Here is a 19,172-nt window from a genome sequence, read left to right as displayed (position 1 = left end):
CCTCTGGTAACCGTTTGTGTGGCTACAAAGTGAAACAACCTGAGCATTGGAGAAAAAAGAGGGTCTGGGATTGGAACTTTTGCACTCAGAAGGCAGCGCGATCAACAAACTTGTGGACAAAGTAATCCATCAGTATTGCTAATGCCCAAAAAAAAAGCAGGAGTAGATCCAAAACAGAGTTGACACGTGAATGGAATATTTGCATGTCTTCTGTGTTTTGTACCCACTCCTGCTTTTGGCTGCCAAATCACAAGCCGATTCTGATGGGACCATACAGGCCTTACAGCTGGTCAAATAAATAATGATGTCAGCCTGGCCAAAAGTCAAAATAGTGGCCAAGTCATGACATGGGGAGGGTGGGAACAGCATGAGAGTGGCCCTATGACATAGTGGTAAGCAGTGATGAGCGGCAGGGGCAATATTCGAATTTGCGATATTTCATGAATATTTGGGTGAATATTCGTCATATATTAGCGAATTAGAGAACTTGTGATCTCCAGTCATTATTTTCTTGATTGCGAAAATCAGCAATTGGAAAATTTGCGATACGAAAAGTCGTGATCAACACTACTCCTAGTCCTATAGGCAACTTTCCTATTGGTTGCTAGGGATGTTGCTAAGTGCCTATATTCACGATAAATTCACGATTAGAATATTCGTGAATACGAATATATAGCACTATATTCTAAATATTCGCGATTCTGGAAGTGGCGATATTTGAGATTAAAATTCGCAATTCGAATATTCATGCTCAACACTAGTGGTAAGGTGGAAGCAGCATGAGGAGACCACAGAGTGGCCCAATGACGGAGTGTGGAGGTGGCAACAGCATGAGGAGGCCACAAAGTGGCAAGGTGACATAGTGTGGAGGTGGCGGCAGCATCAGGAGGCCACAGAGTGGCAATGTGACATAGTGTGGAGGTGGCAGCAACTTCAGAAGACCACAGATTGGCAAGGTGACAGTGTGGAGGTGGCAGCAGCAGCGGAGGCCATTTAGTGTCAAGGTGACATAGTGTTGAGTTAGCAGCAGCATCAGGACACCACAGAGTGGCAAGCTGACATATTGTGGAGGTAGCAACAGCATCAGGAGACCACAAAGTTTTAGGATGTCTTGCAGATGGGTGGAAGACATCAGGAACCACTTGGAAACCTGATTGAACATGTGTGCCATGCAGGGTACATGGCTCAGCCCTCCTTGATGCAGCACCAACATCATGTTCTTCCCGATGTCGGTCACCGTGGTTCCGATTTTGAGTTGTGGCGGAGAAAGCTAGGATTCCATTTCTTGATGAAGGACACGGAGCAGTTCCTCACCTTTGTGACTTCGTTCGCCCATGTGTATACCTAGAGAGTACTTTTGTTATCGCTTTGCACAGGGAGCAAGAATGTTATGCACAATTCTGATGGAACTCCTGATCTTAAGAAAAAGGAAGTGTACAATTACCCATCAATTTTGCCCCAAAAAACATGTTTAAACTACTACTAAATTTCACCAATGAAAGGATAATGGAATTCAGTTCATACAGAACAAAGTGCACAATCATCAATAAATTTTACCCAAAAAGCCTGTTTCACATAAAAAATTTTGCCACTACGTAATTTGGTCCATACCGCAAAAATAAGTGTACAATCACCCATCAATTTTCCAGAAAAAAACATGTTTGAAATAAAAAATTTCACCACTACGTAATTTGGTCCATACAGCAAAAGGAGGTGTACAATCACCCATCAATTTTCCCGAAATTTTTTTGGGGAAATAAAAAATTTCACCACTACGGAATTTGGTCCATACCGCAAAAGGAGGTGTACAATCACCCATCATTTTTCCCGAAAAAAAGCCTGTTTGCAATAAAAAATTTCACCACTATGTAATTCGGTCCATACCACAAAAGGAGGTGTACAATCACTCATCAATTTTCCCCAAAAAAGCCTGTTTCACATAAAAATTTCACCACTACGTAATTTGGTCCATACCGCAAAAGGAGGTGTACAATCGCCCATTAATTTTCCCGAAAAAAAGCCTGTTTGAAATAAAAAATTTCACTACTATGTAATTCGGTCCATACCGCAAAAGGTGTACAATCACCCATTAATTTTCCCTAAAAAAAGTCTGTTTGAAATAAAAAATGGCACCACTATGTAATTTGGTCCATACCGCAAAAAGGGCTTTGCCACATAACTGCACCGCTGAATGGCAATTAGACCCTAATTTTTTCCCACTTTTACACTACACAAGGTTTTTCAACATATAAGTTGAACGGCGAATATATTTTTATTTAGCCACTAATACACGGCAGACAGGGCTTTAGAATTTATAACTGCACCGCTGATAGGCTCTAATTTTTTTCCACTTTTCCACTACACAAAAGGCTTTTTAACATATAAGTGCAACACTGAACTGCAAATATATTTTTTTTTTGCCACTAATACAGGGCGAAAAGGAATATATAACTGCACCGCTGAACAGCAATTAGGCCCTACATTTTTTCACTAAATTGTCCTAAATTTCAGGCAAAAAAGACGTAGAAATATTTCCTTCTAATAAACCCTATTAATGCCTGTTTCAAACAACACTTGCACCCTAATAAGAACGGTTTGCTGGAATTACAGAGCTGTATATTGGCAATTTGGATCCCCAGTCAGTGCAGCAAAGTGTAATAGGATTGTTCCTATTACCCAGGCTGTAACCTCCACTACTGAACCCTGTTCAACATAAATGCTGTGGAATGCTGTGGAATGATTCCTCCCTATCCTTTCCCTACACCTTGAATAATCTTGCCCTGCATCGTTTTTTTTAGCACAACAAAGTTTTTTCTAACACTGTCCCTAGCACCTGATGACATCTCTCCCTGCACTAAGTACACTGTTAAATGGCAGTGACATCACAGGGCTGGCTAGCTGCTGATTGGCTGTATGCATGGCATTATGCGTGATCCTGCCTTCCCAGAGTTCCTTTCTCCATGTCCTCACACGTGCAGCAGCCATTCGTTACCACGAAGCGTGAGAAAATTCGGCTTCGGTGCAAACCTAATTTTTCCTGAAATTCGGATCAAATTCCACTTTGTCAGCTTCGATTCGCTCATCTCTAAATGTGAGATACAGAATAAAAAAAAATTATATTAATTTTAAAGTAATTTGCATTTTAGTGCATGAAATAAGTATTTGACACAATAGAAAAACATTAACCTTTGTTTGCAATTACAGAGGTCAGATGTTTCCTGTAGTTCTTGACCAAGTTTGCACAGACTGCAGCAGGGATTTTGGCCCTTCTCCAGATCTTTCAGGTTTCGGAGCTGTCGCTGGGCTTCTTTGAGTTTCAGCTCCCTCCAAATGTTTTCGATTGTGTTGAGGTCTGGAGACTGGCTAGGCCACTCCAGGACCTTAAAATGCTTCTTACAGAGCAACTTCTTAGTTGCCCTGGCTGTGTGTTTTGGGTCACTGTCATACTGGAAGACCTAGCCATGACCCATCTTCAATTCTCTTACTGAGGGAAGGAAGTTGTTGGCCAAAATCTCACGATACATTCCCCACCCATCCTCCCTTCAATACGGTGAAGTGGTCCTGTCCCCTTTGCAGAAAAATCACCCGCAAAGTATGATGTTACCCTCATGCTTCACGGTTGGGATAACATTCTTGGGGTTTTACTCATATTTCTTCTTCCTCTAAACACGGCAAGTGGAGTTGATACCAAAAAGTTATATTTTGGTCTCATCTAACCACATTACCTTCTCCCATTCCTCCTGTGGATCATCCAGATGGTTAATGGGGAACTTCAAACGGGCCTGGACATGTGCTGGTGTGAGCAGGGGGATCTTGCGTGCCTTGCACCGTAGTATGTTACTAAAGGTAATCTTTGAGACTGTTGTCTCAGCTTTCTTCAGGTCATTGACCAGGTCCTTCCATGTAGTTCTGTCCTGATTCCTGACCTTTCTCAGAATCATCCTTACCCCACGAGGCGAGATCTTGCATGGAGCCCCAGACCAAGGAAAATTGACAGTCATCTTGTGTTTCTTCCAAGCTGCTTGCCTATTGTCCTGTAGCCCATTCCAGCCTTGTGCAGGTCTACTATTTTGCCCCTGTTGTCCTTAGACAGCTCTTTGGTCTTGGCCATGGTGGAGAGGTTGAAGTGTGATTTATTGTCTGGGCAGGTGTCTTTTATACATATAACGAGTTGAAACAGGTGTAATTAATACAGGTAATGAGTTCAGAGTAGGAGGGCTTCTTAAAGAAAAACTAACAGGTCTGTGAGAGCCAGAATTCTTGCTGGTTGGTAGGTGATCAAATACTTATTTCATCCAATAAAATGCAAATTAATTATTTTAAAGTCATACAATGTGATTTTCTGGATTTTTTAAAATTCTGTCTCTCACAGTTGAAGTGTACCTATGATAAAAATTACAGACCTCTCCATTCCATGTAGGTGGGAAAACTTGCTAAATCACCAATGTATCAAATACTTATTTTCCCTACTATATTAGGTGGAGGCCTTGACAAGTTTGAATCAATGTGAAACAGCTGTAGGCCACATTCCTTGGCATCCTGAGACCTGTGGTTCTAAAAAAGAACACTTTCATTTATTCGGTGGGTGCGACTGTTGTCATGCTTGTGCTGAATCATGACAATTATGTCTGACATCGTTGTAGATCATTATTTTGAATCACATAACATCCTGTAAATGAAATGACCTATTTTTTTTAAAACAATTGTATATATTTTTCCAGTTTAGCAGTTTATTTCAATTGATCCATATTTAAAATAATCCTGATATCATTATAGATCATTTTCGACTGATGACTCAGCTTCCTTAAAGGCTGAGACTTTGGGGGTGATTTATTATGACTCCCCCCACCCCATGCCAGAAACTGGCATAAAAAAATAATGGCTCCTAAATTTAGGTTCACACAGCTTTTGTATGATACTCTTGCCTCTCATAAATGGTAGGGGCATTGTTCCTAGAGCATTCACTACCATTTATGGAAGCTTGGTGTGAATGACAATTGAAATCTATTCCAGCTAGGGGCTGTGGTCGTTTTCAATCTAGGTGCGTGGACTGCTGGAGGATGTGGCTTGTTATAAATTAAGCAGGGGATATCAAAGACCGGTGTTTTAGATTTGTTAAATGATCCCTTGTTTGTTTAGTAGAAATAACTTCTCAGCAGTCATTTCATTATCATCACAGGATAATATCACAATAACATCACATTATAACATAAAGGTGAAGGCAGATAAGACAGTATCCACCATTGACAATAAATAATAGGGACATCTACTGCCCATCCATGAGCCCTCTTTAACTTCTCAGAGATCAAAATCAATGAGAAGTCATCTTCAAACTTCCTATGTCCAGGTGGTTGCAGTAAAGCAAGTTTCTAAACTGCTGTTTTGAAGCAGAGCAGCAGCTCAGGCAAAATGGCTGCCTCTATAATTGTGTACAGAAAATAGAAGAACAAGTTAGGCCTTGTTCACACTTCAGTTATTTGATCAGTTATTTCCATCAGTTATTGTGAGCCAAAACGAGGTGCGGGTCGAAAAAACACAGAACAGTTGAAAATCTTTTCCTTATACCGCATCTCTGAGTAGGCTTCACTCCTGGTTTTGGCTCACAAAAACCGATGGAAAAAACTGACCAAGTAACTGATGTGTGAACTTTTATTAGTTGTATTTCTCAGTTTTCATATATTTATTATCTTTTTTGTTTATTTTTGGAGACACATCCTATCTTTGGATTTGCTTTTTGCTAGCTTCTAATATTACTAAAACCTAAAATCATGCAATTTGTTTTTAGTAATGCATTTGTCTTCAATGCCAATATAATCTTTTCAGCTCTGGTTTTGAAGCCGAAGATAGATAAAAAGAAAAATCCTTTATCATTTCATCAAGGATTCAAAATTGATCGGCATAAGACCACTGAAATATTTTGCCAAGTTGATTTGAATAAAGGCTAATCAAATGACCATCTGTATTCTACACTCATTAAAATTGCATCTCCTGTCTAAATAACAAGCATCTACTGTCACAGAGAGGGGCTACCGTCACCGCTCACTGCATCTGTTGCCTTAGGTAGAAGAGGCAAATATAACATAATCAGGTTCATTCTATCGCTATCAGATGTGGAACCTGCTGAGAAGACAGGTGCGGCTGTACTTATTTCCATAAGCAATGGAGTCTGAATGTCCCAATATGTGACATCTACATCTACTGATCTTTCCGGATCCCATAACTGATACAACATGAAGAATGTCACTCTGTGTTATTACTATATATTTTAGTTAGCTACTGTTTGCTGAAAGCAGTTGGCCTGGAGCCAGGCACCTCAGTGTTTGATGCTTCCCTTATTTCTGCTGACAATTGACCTTACGGCAGGGTAGTTTTTGCCCAGTTTTGCTGGTCTAAAGTATTTCATGTTTGTAGGCAGAATTGATTCCAGTGAACATTTTAAAGTTTTGACACAGCATTGTAGTACACAGTTTTTATCAAGTATTGTTGATTAAATTAAATCGAATGTTGTAAATTTGCTAAATGAAATTGTAAAAAATATCTTGGACCATGATGAGTTTTTATTGATATGAATTTATAATAAAAGGCACAGGTTGAGAAAGGTCGGAGAAGCAATAAATGTGCACGACCACCATCTTGTCTGTTTTTTGTTGCTTTGTATATGCAGCATTTCAAACCGTACAAGTGATGTTTGATCATACTAGCTTACACATAGAGCAGGAAATAGTCCATTTACAAATCCATATGGAGATACTGAAGGAGATGTACGTGCACAGATGCATGCTGATGTGATGGTTCGGAGGGCATCACTTTCCCTCAGGTGTCAGGCATGAGAAACAATAAATGGCACAAATGCACCCTGGAAGCTGACAATGTAAAGTGGAACTTGCGGTTTCCACAGATTTTAGTTGTAGAAGAGTCACACACACACGCATATATATGTATGTATATATACTTACACCTTAAGGAACGTCTTCATCTCCTAAATATCCTTTTAAAGACCCCTTAATAAGGCATGACAGATATATTCCTCATGCGATCACTTGCACGTGGGGTATGTATGGAGCAGGCTCAGAAGATGAGAGTGCTACATACACTCTGGGTGTTGGCAGTGTAACACGGCTGATGCCAGACTGTAGCAGCCTAGATGAGAGAGAACTCTGACCCAGCTCATTTAACCAATCAGATACCATGACCACTAGCGACCATGGCATCTGAGAGGTTAGTCATAGGGAGAGGGCTCCCTTTGCCCTCTGTTTGGAGCTCAGACTGCAAAATTGTGGGGTTCCAATCAGTTACTATATCAATCTGGGCCTGCCATATCAAACTGCCGTTAAACCCTGACTGTGTCAGGGCTTATTAGGATGCCTGTATAAATCCTATAGTCTGCAATAGTACACTATTGCAGTCTATGGTATAAGCAATTAGAGTGAAAAAAAAATACAAATATGTTTTTAAAAATATAACAAAAACACAAACATTTTAACAATTCAAATCTCCCCCTTTCCCATTTTTATATGTGAAAAATAAAAAATAAACATAATTGTTATCTCTGTGTGACAAACATGACATTTTTATGGCCTCACATTCTTTCTCTGACACTTAAACACCATCTGCCCCCAATAAGGAACATTTTTGGAACTTTTTTTAATTTTAAAAAGCATAACAAATGCCACGGTGCAGTATATTTTTAAACAGGCTGTTTGTTAACACAGTCAGCTATTCATTTACTCATAGTTGATTCAGGTAGAATCAAATCAGACACAAATGGACATGAAATGAATTTCAAGAAATTCGCTCATTTCTAATACAGACCCAATGTATGTCGCATAGTTTATGCCTTCAAAAATAAATCCCCAAAATCCATGGCGGAATTGCATTTTTTTTTTCATTTCACCCCAAACAAAAATTTGGGTGGCATTAAAGAATACAACTTGTCTAGCAAAAATTATAACTCTAATATAACCGTTGATGGAAAATTTAAAAAGTTATGGCTCTTGAAATGCGGAAAGGAGAAAACAAAAATGCAAAAATTAAAATTGACCTTAAGGGTTGAAGGCAGCTCCCTTGCAATCTTATTGAAATGTTCCTACTTCTCAAGCATTTCCAATAATACATTTAGACTGAGGGATTCATATTGTTGTGGTTACCTAAACCTAAAACTAAAGATTACTTGCTGCTTTTACTGCTTTTAGGTTTAGCGTAGGAACCGCCTGACCTGAGACCACCTTGACGCTTGGTGGCGGACTTAGATGTGTTTTGATCAAAATATATCGACTAAGTGTCTCAGACATTATCATATCAGGGTGAGGACTTAGTCCATATATAGTGCTTGCATCTTCTTTAATAAGTGCATTATTATCTTGTTTCTGTGGTTTTCTTCAATAATATGGCCAGGGACATCCACAAATTTGTATCATATCGTGCAGGATGTTTTTATCTTAGTTTTTTCTGTGATTTTTTTGTTTATGTAGTGTTTGCTTGAGGGAGTGGCACCTTCAAGTGTGAATGCGCACCTAGTATCTTGGGAGTAGCATTCCTCTGCACTTTTGCCCCCCTCCTCTATCCAATGAGCGCCTTAATTAGGTGGTACATATGGCTGTGCTTGCTCCTCCTCCCATTGGTTGCTTGATGCACATGGAGGTTACTAGGAGCAGCACACCATATGTGCGGGGTCTGCGCTCCTGAACATAGAAGCCCAACGGCTTAGGTAGGTTTAGCGTAGGACCCGCCTGACCTGAGACCACCTTGACGCTTGGTGGCGGGCTTAGATGTGTTTTGATCAAAATATATCGACTAAGTGTCTCAGACATTATCATATCAGGGTGAGGACTTAGTCCATATATAGTGCTTGCATCTGCTTTAATAAGTGCATTATTATCTTGTTTCTGTGGTTTTCTTCAATAATATGGCCAGGGACATCCGCAAATTTGTATCATATCGTGCAGGATGTTTTTATCTTAGTTTTTTCTGTGATTTTTTTTGTTTATGTAGTGTTTGCTTGAGGGAGTGGCACCTTCAACTGTGAATGCGCACCTAGTATCTTGGGAGTAGCATTCCTCTGCACTTTTGCCCCCCTCCTCTATCCAATGAGCGCCTTAATTAGGTGGTACATATGGCTGTGCTTGCTCCTCCTCCCATTGGTTGCTTGATGCACATGGAGGTTACTAGGAGCAGCACACCATATGTGCGGGGTCTGCGCTCCTGAACATAGAAGCCCAACGGCTTAGGTAGGTTTAGCGTAGGACCCGCCTGACCTGAGACCACCTTGACGCTTGGTGGCGGGCTTAGATGTGTTTTGATCAAAATATATCGACTAAGTGTCTCAGACATTATCATATCAGGGTGAGGACTTAGTCCATATATAGTGCTTGCATCTGCTTTAATAAGTGCATTATTATCTTGTTTCTGTGGTTTTCTTCAATAATATGGCCAGGGACATCCGCAAATTTGTATCATATCGTGCAGGATGTTTTTATCTTAGTTTTTTCTGTGATTTTTTTGTTTATGTAGTGTTTGCTTGAGGGAGTGGCACCTTCAAGTGTGAATGCGCACCTAGTATCTTGGGAGTAGCATTCCTCTGCACTTTTGCCCCCCTCCTCTATCCAATGAGCGCCTTAATTAGGTGGTACATATGGCTGTGCTTGCTCCTCCTCCCATTGGTTGCTTGATGCACATGGAGGTTACTAGGAGCAGCACACCATATGTGTGGGGTCTGCTGCGCTCCTGAACATAGAAGCCCAACGGCTTAGGTAGGTTTAGCGTAGGACCCGCCTGACCTGAGACCACCTTGACGCTTGGTGGCGGGCTTAGATGTGTTTTGATCAAAATATATCGACTAAGTGTCTCAGACATTATCATATCAGGGTGAGGACTTAGTCCATATATAGTGCTTGCATCTGCTTTAATAAGTGCATTATTATCTTGTTTCTGTGGTTTTCTTCAATAATATGGCCAGGGACATCCGCAAATTTGTATCATATCGTGCAGGATGTTTTTATCTTAGTTTTTTCTGTGATTTTTTTGTTTTTTTACTGTTCTGTCACTAGAATCAGTGGCCACATCATACAGGAGTGATATAGTAAATGAAGCAATATGAGCAAATGAAGCAGTAAGTGGAGATGCCTGGGAGCTGACATAACAGGTGGATGTCTTCCGCAAGATCTGCATTGGCTTCATTTTAATAAGGACTTCAGGGCAGCTTTGCTGGTAAGGACAAGTGCACAGGAATTCAGGAAAATGTTATGCGCTTTACTTTTATACAGTTACTATTTCATACAAATCAAAAGCAAAATTCTGCCTACTATGTATTAAACAAGAGACAAAAATAAAAAATTGAATATTCATTATCTAGAGTTGGTAAATCTTTTGCATTGATTCTCTAGGAGGTGCATGAGCTGAAATTCCAAACCTACCTGTTATGTTGTCCCATCTTATATAGATGAATCTCTACTGCACAATTCTCCATGAGGCAAGTCAGCTACATTGGTCAGCTTTCATTTTCCACATCATCAGCATCAGGTCTGGTGACATGCACTACAGGCTCCATGATATTCGGTGCCGATCAGTAACACAGTGGCCAGTGGGCATTACACAGGAATAGGAGCGAAGCTCCTAGATTCAAAAAATGTTATGGTTGTTAGTGGAAAATTATAGTTTAGTCTTTGCTCTGTAGTGGATAAATAAAAATGGAAAGAATTGTTCCTAATTTATATACAGTTGCAAAAAAAAGTATGTGAACCCTTTGGAATGATATGGATTTCTGCACAAATTGGTCATAAAATGTGATCTGATCTTGATCTAAGTCACAACAATAGACAATCACAGTCTGCTTAAACTAATAACACACAAAGAATTAAATGTTACCATGTTTTTATTGAACACACCATGTAAACATTCACAGTGCAGGTGGAAAAAGTATGTGAACCCTTGGATTTAATAACTGGTTGAACCTCCTTTGGCAGCAATAACTTCAACTAAACGTTTCCTTTAGTTGCAGATCAGACGTGCGCAAAGGTCAGAAGTAATTCTTGACCATTTCTCTTTACAGAACTGTTTCAGTTCAGCAATATTCTTGGGATGTCTGGTGTGAATCGCTTTCTTGAGGTCATGCCACAGCATCTCAATTGGGTTGATGTCAGGACTCTGACTGGGCCACTCCAGAAGGCGTATTTTCTTCTGTTTAAGCCATTCTGTTGATTTACTTCTATGCTTTCGGTCGTTGTCCTGTTGCAACACCCATCTTCTGTTGAGCTTCAGCTGGATAGATGGCCTTACGTTCTCCTGCAAAATGTCTTGAGAATTCATTTTTCCTTTGATAGCAATCCGTCCAGGCCCTGACGCAGCAAAGCAGCCCCAAACCATGATGCCCCCACCACCATACTTCACAGTTGGGTGAGGTTTTGATGTTGGTATGCTGTGCCTCTTTTTCTCCACACATAGTGTTGTCTGTTTCTTCCAAACAACTCAACTTTGTTTTCATCTGTCCACAGAATATTTTGCCAGTACTGCTGTGTAACATCCAGGTGCTCTTGTGCAAACTGTAAACATGCAGCAATGTTTTTTTTTGGACAGCAGTGGCTTCCTATGTGGTATCCTCCCATGAAATCTATTCTTGTTTAGTGTTTTACGTATCGTAGATTCGCTAACAGGGATGTTAGCATATGCCAGAGACTTTTGTAAGTCTTTAGCTGACACTCTAGGATTCTTCTTCACCTCATTGAGCAGTCTGCGCTGTGCTCTTGCAGTCATCTTTACAGGATGGTCACTCCTAGGGAGAGTAGCAGCAGTGCTGAACTTTCTCCATTTATAGACAATTTGTCTTACCGTGACCTTACCTTACTGATGAACATCAAGGCTTTTGGAGATACTTTTATAATCCTTTCCAGCTTTATGCAAGTCAACAATTCTTAATCGAAGGTCTTCTGAGAGCTCTTTTGTGCAAGGCATAATTCACATCAGGCAATGCTTCTTGTGAAAAGCAAACCCAGAACTGGTGTGTGTTTTTATAGGACAGGGCAGCTATAACCAACACCTCCAATCTCCTCTAATTGGTTGGACACCAGTTGGCTGACACCTCACTCCAATTAGCTCTTGGAGATGTCATTAGTCTAGGGGTTCACATAATTTTTCCACCTGCGCTGTGAATATTTATATGGTGTTTTTAATAAAAACATGGTAGCATTTAATTCTGTGTGTGTTATTAGTTTAAGCAGACTGTGATTGTCTATTGTTGTGACTTAGATGAAGATCAGATCATATTTTATGACCACTTTGTGCAGAAATCCTTATCATTCCAAAGGGTTCACATACTTTTTCTTGCAACTGTATTATTTAATTGTTGTTGATTAAAATGAATCTTTCTCCATGAAATGCAGTGCAATTTGCAGGAGGCAAGTTTTAGAACAGGAGGAGCTGAGCAGATTGATATATTGTTTTATAGGATAAGATTCCCATGAAATCTCTGCTCATTCTGGGTCTCGGAGTCATATTGGCAGTCCTATCTGTGATTGACAACCATGTCAGTCAGTGAGTAGAGCTATATCTGCTCTGCTCCTCCTGTTCTATAACATGATTGCACAGTATGTTTATATTGATGGGTTACCTTTAAGCAAGGTTTACAAAGAATGCTGAGGTGATGAGAGTGTCACTTGGAATAAAGATGAATGAAGCACTCGGTAAAAGGTTTTTTATGTCAAAGAACAGAACATTTGTCCAATCACATTGCATCTTGAAGTCAAAATCAGCAAATCCATAAGTGAATCTTTTTGGTACAGCTTAGTGGATATGGCATGGTTGGGTCGCAGAGGGCCATGGCTCCTGTGGCTACAAAGTCTCTTCTGCGAATTCAAGCAAAAACATCTTAAGATACAAATGTTGTAGAGGACAAGATGGTGTAATTCATTTCTTTCACAGATCGCACTAGCATCCAGGTGACCTTTATAAACATGGCAGCTATGACAGTGAAACTGATTATAAAGAATCTTGAAGCCTTCCATTAACTCATCATGGGTCAGTCAAGTTTCGAATGGCATACACAATGGCATAAAATGTTAAAAAAAGAACCATTAGTCATCTGCTAAATCCCTGCTGCTCCAACATCACTGCTTCAGTGGTCCCCGCTGATCTTTATTGGTTTTTCTGCTTTACTACCCACTTGAATGCTGAAATCACTTGCCTCAGTGGTGATGCTGTCATGGAAGGTACGAGTTAACTGAAGCCTTGGTTTGGTGCAGTATGTTACAGTGCTACTTATATTGTGCTGCTATCTATCAGTACATTTCCTGTATTCATCTTTACACATTCCAGGACAAGCTGCTCTCTTGGACACCAGGTGGCTGTGGCTACATTTCATGTTTCTTCTACATTGTATGTATTGTACACACCTTGAAGAAACTCCTGTTCTTAACATAGAGAGTGATTTACAGTTGCTTTATCTGTATTTTGGGGATTCAGAAACAATTAATAGCTTACTTTAGTATGGTCTCAAGTTATAATGTTTTAGCTTGCAGTTATGGTACTAGAACCAATTAATATTGTAAGGTCAAGAATTACTGTATGAAAAAATCTCCAGACCAGGCAGTTCCATTTCTACCCTCAACCCTGGTCTGTATGTTCGAATTTGGGATGGCAGAAGTCTAATGTAAAAAGGTTTCAAAGAATTTCAAGTTCCTATTGGGGTTTATGTTTATGGTTCTACCAGTAATCTTAAAGGGGTTGTTGCTCTAATCTGTTTTTATTTTCTGTTTGCAGATTCTTTATTCAATTTCCTGAACGTAATTATGGGGGCCGCCATCTTGCCTGAGCTGTTCTTGACAGCATTTAGAAAGAAGTAAGAAGATTGCTTTTGGCAGCCAAATGTACCATAGACACAATGGACAGGAGGGGAACTCATTGACTTCTATGGGAGAGTTTTCTAGACATGCTCTGAGACCTGTGCAGAGCTTATTGTACGAGGCAAGAATAGACAAGCATTGATAATCACCTATTGTGAATGGTGGATCCTGTCTTATCTAAACACAGAGGTGATATAATTGCAGGCAGGATTAGAAGGACAGATAAGCAGATAACTGCAGATATGTGATCTGTACAAACCAAGAAGTGGCGCCTATTATTAGGCTTAGTGGCCAGTGCAAAAACTGCAGGATTTTATGGGTTCTCTTTAATTATAGATATTAAAGGGATTCTGTCACCAGTTTTTTGCCCCTCCATTTAAAAATATGGTTATGTTCAGGGAGCTTTAGTGATTCCTAATGTGGTCTTATAACTGAAATCTGTAGGCTCATTTTGTCTAAAAAACGTTATAACTAACCTGTCATTCATCCAACTTAGGTGCCCAAGGGGATGTGCACCCGCCGCCGTTCGTGTCCTTTTCTGACATCAGCGCTGCCTCAGAATCCTTTGTTACGCCTCCGGCTCTCCCTCACTCCCCCCTCCTTTTTCTCTAACATCTCGGGCGTGCGCACAGGCTGGCGCCAGTGTTCAGGTCATCGGGAGGTTGAGCGAAGTGCCGGCGCATGCGCACTTCGCTCCATGAAGCCGAACAGAGAAGTCCGCACGGGCGCATCAGGCACAGGCCTGTGCGCACGCGCGAGATGTTAGGGAAGAAGGAGGAGGGAGTGAGGGAGAGCCGGAGGCGTCACACAGGATTCTGAGGCGGCGCTGATGTCAGAAAAGGAGGAGCAGGGCACGAACGGCGGCGGGTGCGGGCGGCATCTGGAAGACATGCACATCCCCTTGGGCACCTTAGTTGGATGAATGACAGGTTAGTTATAACGTTTTTTTGGACAAAATGAGCCTACAGATTTCAGTTATAAGACCACATTAGGAATCACTAAAGCTCCCAGAACATAACCATATTTTTTAATGGAGGGGCAAAAAACTGGTGACAGAATCCCTTTAACATGGAAAATGAAAAATTACATCATCCCAAATTAATTAAAAATATGTTAAACATAAAGACTTAATTTAAACAATAAGTTGTTTTCTGATGACACGTTCTTTATAAATAAAAAATTGACAGCAGCTATAAATGGCCTAAAAAAATTTAAGAAACGATACTACTTTATTCCTCACCCCTTTCAGAACTGCGCTACATAATCTTCCAGGCTTCAATGGTGACATTATGTACACAAAGGTCACCACTGAGCCATTCAATGGCCTCAGCAGTGTATGCAACACTAGTGTTGAGGCCAGTGATTGGCTGGAGTGGTACATGGTCTGCATGGAACATCACCGCTTGCTGCAGCAAGAGAACAAAGAGTGGTGGAGAGGACCAGGGCGCTGAAAAAAAAAAGGGGTAAGTGTCACAATTTTAGGGTATTTACAGTTGCTGTCTGACTTATTATTTAATTTGGGTTACCCCTTTAAGGTATAGGTCTCCTAATAGGTGAGAAAATAAAATACAAACCTTAAAATTGCAAACATTTAGTCCATTTTAGTTACAAAAATATCTTACACAGTCACATCGTTGCCAGCCAAGAGAAGGTTTCAGCTGTAATTGAAGAAGCCACTAATAGGAGAAAGAAAGGGAGAAAATCAAGGCACAAAAGGGAATAGATACTGTACATAGCTTGAAGGCTCTCCCTCCCACACATATGATTTAGTGTTGTTCAATGTCTCACATGGGAAAATGTTGCCCTGCTGACAATATAACTTACAGGCAGTTCTGCCTCAGAGACATTCCATATGCATATTGATAACATGCACTTTGTTTTGCCCGAAGATGCTTTTAGCAAAGCATGCTTAAATGTACCAACAATTTTTATTTATATCCTTCTGCCAGCCACAGATGAGACAAATACTTCCTGGTGGTCCACGTCTTCTACAAGCAATATATGTATTTTATAACCGACCGTATGCATTTCTTATTTATAGCCTGGTGAATGTAAACCTGCTTTGAAGTTTAATGAGCAATTAGGAATATCTCGATGCTTTCTTGCTGCTCTAATCGTTCTGTTTCTGAAAGGAAAACTAAAGCAGAACTGAAATGTTAATTGTGTCTCCGCAGTGTAATAGCTAAATGCTGAATGTTCATTGGCTTTCATGGAAACTGGAATACGCTCCAAGCGTCCAATGGTCCACAGGCAGCTATCTGCCATGAGTGAGGAAATAGGGCCGCTGTGGGGTGCTTTGACTTTTTAAAGTTGACATATTTTATTCTAAATATTCTGAGCACAGTTCATTTTAAAATAGAATAATGTTTTGATGACATCAGTTATAAAGAGTACCTATCACGTTACCCAACTTACACTGGCTGCTTACCTTTACAGCCGCCCTTTCACTTATTCTAATTCTGGCACATTGGTTTTCTTCAAGAGCCCCCATCCCTCTTATTTGATTGCAATGGATGCTGTTAGTTTTGGTGCCCAATAATGCATTGTCTCGTGGGTGGTCTCCCCCAACCAATGTCAATGGGACATCACCTCAGTCATTAACGCTAGGCAGTGGAGACCCCCTGACCAATCACTAGTATTTGGTGCCAAAAGTAACAGGGGTGGGTTGGGGGGCTTGAGGAAAAAAATGTGTCAGAACTAGGGATGAGCGAACCCGAACTGTATAGTTCGAGTTCGTACCGAATTTTGGGGTGTTCGTGACACGGACCCGAACCCGAACATTTTCGTAAAAGTCCGGGTTCGGGTTCAGTGTTCGGCGCTTTCTTGGCGCTTTTTGAAAGGCTGCAAAGCAGCCAATCAACAAGCGTCATACTACTTGCCCCAAGAGGTCATCACAGCCATGCCTACTATTGGCATGGCTGTGATTGGCCAGTGCAGCATGTGACCCAGCCTCTATTTAAGCTGGAGTCACGTAGCGCCGCACGTCACTCTGCTCTGATCAGTGTAGGGATAGGATGCAGCTGCTGCTGTTAGAGCGAGATTAGGCAGTGATTTACTCTTCAAAAACACTTAATGAAGTGATCGATCTACAGCTGTGAATCATTCAACATCTGCTATTTAATTGCTCACTGTTTTTAGGCTGCCCAGAGCGTTTTTCTGTCACTTGTTTTGTGTCTTGTGGTGCACCAGCACAAGCTGCCACCAAGTACATTTAACCATCAATAGTGTGTTTTTTTTTTTGTTGCTATATCCTACATCAGGGGCTTGACTGTGCTTGCTATCTTATTGAGGGGTGAAATACAATTGCCAAAATAGCAGTACCCTAAATCTGGTGTTTCAGCTGTGGCTAGCCAATTGTAATACTGTCTGCTGTCTGGCAAAGGATATATTTTTTTTCTGGGTTGAAATACAATTCCCAAATTAGCAATTCCCTAAATCAGTGGTTTCTACTGTGCATCTCCAAGTCTAATTCTGTCCATAAACGTATACCTGTCATCCAGCGCCTAAATAATAGGCCTACAATTTATATTCAGCTAAATCTGTGGTTACTGCTGTGGCTGGTAAAGTTATTTAGTGTCCGTCAAAGCAGTTTTTGTTCTGGGTTGAAATACAATTCCCAACTTAGCAATTCCCTAAATCAGTGGTTTCTGCTGTATCAGGCCAAGTTTAAATCTATCCATAAAAGGGTATATTAGATTGAAGGTGCTGATAGGGTCATCCTCAATAACTTCACACGCTACCGTGCATCTCCAAGTCTAATTCTGTCCGTAAAAGGGATACCTGTCATCCAGGGCATAAATACTAGGCCTACAATTTATATTCAGCTAAATCTGTCGTTACTGCTGTTCCTGTATTAGTGTAATACGGTACCTAAATAGATAGCCAGATAGTGTTAGGTGCCTGTAAAAAAAGGCCTGAATTTGAATTCAATACATTGGGCCAAATAATTTTTTTCTTATTGTGGTGAACGGTAACAATGAGGAAAACAACTAGTAAGGGACGCGGACATGGTCGTGGTGGTGTTAGTGGACCCTCTGGTGCTGGCTAAATATCTGACAATGGCCTGTTCCAGTGGTGGGTGACATGAAGCGTGATTCTCTGCTATGACATGAAGCCTGATTCTCTGCTATGGGACCTCTCTCCTCTATCTGGGTGCCGGGGCCTAAATATCTGACAGTGGCCTGTTCCAGTGGTGGGTGACATGAAGGCTGATTCTCTGCAATGGGACCTCTCTCCTCTGTCTGGGTGCCGGGGCCTAAATATCTGACAATGGCCTGTTCCAGTGGTGGGTGACGTGAAGCCTGATTCTTTGCTATGACATGAAGCCTGATTCTCTGCAATGGGACCTCTCTCCTCTGTCTGGGTGCCGGGGCCTAAATATCTGACAGTGGCCTTTTCCAGTGGTGGGTGACTTGAAGCCTGATTCTCTGCTATGGGACCTCTCTCCAATTGATATTGGTAAATTTTCATTTATTTTATTTTTATTTTTATTCATTTCCCTATCCACATTTGTTTGCAAGGGATTTACCTACATTTTGCTGCCTTTTGCAGCCCTCTAGCCCTTTCCTGGGCTGTTTTACAGCCTTTTAAGTGCCGAAAAGTTCGGGTCCCCATTGACTTCAATAGTCACATAGTGCCCCCCATAGCAGTGACAGCATCAATAGGCCCATAATAGAACATGTAACAATGATCTTTTAACAGGGCCAGCCATAGTACACTCAAAATATCTCCCGAACATTGCCAACCACAATGTCTTCGTAATGGTTCAGGTGCAACCCCAGCCAGTGTGCCCAACAGCTGTTGCTTATAGAGCTAGCCCTCTTAGCACAACCAGCCTCAGTGTCAGAGCTAAACTGTGTCCCCATAACAGTATCAGTCACAGTATCTCTATAACAGTCCAAACTTTTCCTTTTAACAGGGTCAGTGTCTCAGAGCAGTGTCTATTACAGTGCCTCAATACTGTGTCAAACTCAGTGTCCCTATAATATGCCTATAAAAAACCACCTACAGTGCCTCCTTAGCACAATGATCAAAAATAATAATTTCAGTGATCCCTCTACCTCCTCCATTTACATATATTGTGTTAGGGAAACTGCAGTCACCGTTCAAACCGCTACTAGTGTGCCCAACACTTGCTACCAGCTGTCACAGTAGTTACCTCTGGCTGTGACCTTCTGTCTATGCTCTTGCTGCAGCTCCATTCCTGTGTGTTTGTGGTTCTTTATGGGTTAACTCCCCTGTGTGCCTATTAGGAGTTAATCCTCTGTCTGCTCCATGGGTATACAGGGAGTGCAGAATTATTAGGCAAATGAGTATTTTGACCACATCATCCTCTTTATG

This window comes from Bufo gargarizans, chromosome 5 (genome assembly GCF_014858855.1).
Source record: "Bufo gargarizans isolate SCDJY-AF-19 chromosome 5, ASM1485885v1, whole genome shotgun sequence".
NCBI classification, from domain to species: domain Eukaryota; kingdom Metazoa; phylum Chordata; class Amphibia; order Anura; family Bufonidae; genus Bufo; species Bufo gargarizans.
This window is presented reverse-complemented; position numbering follows the sequence as displayed.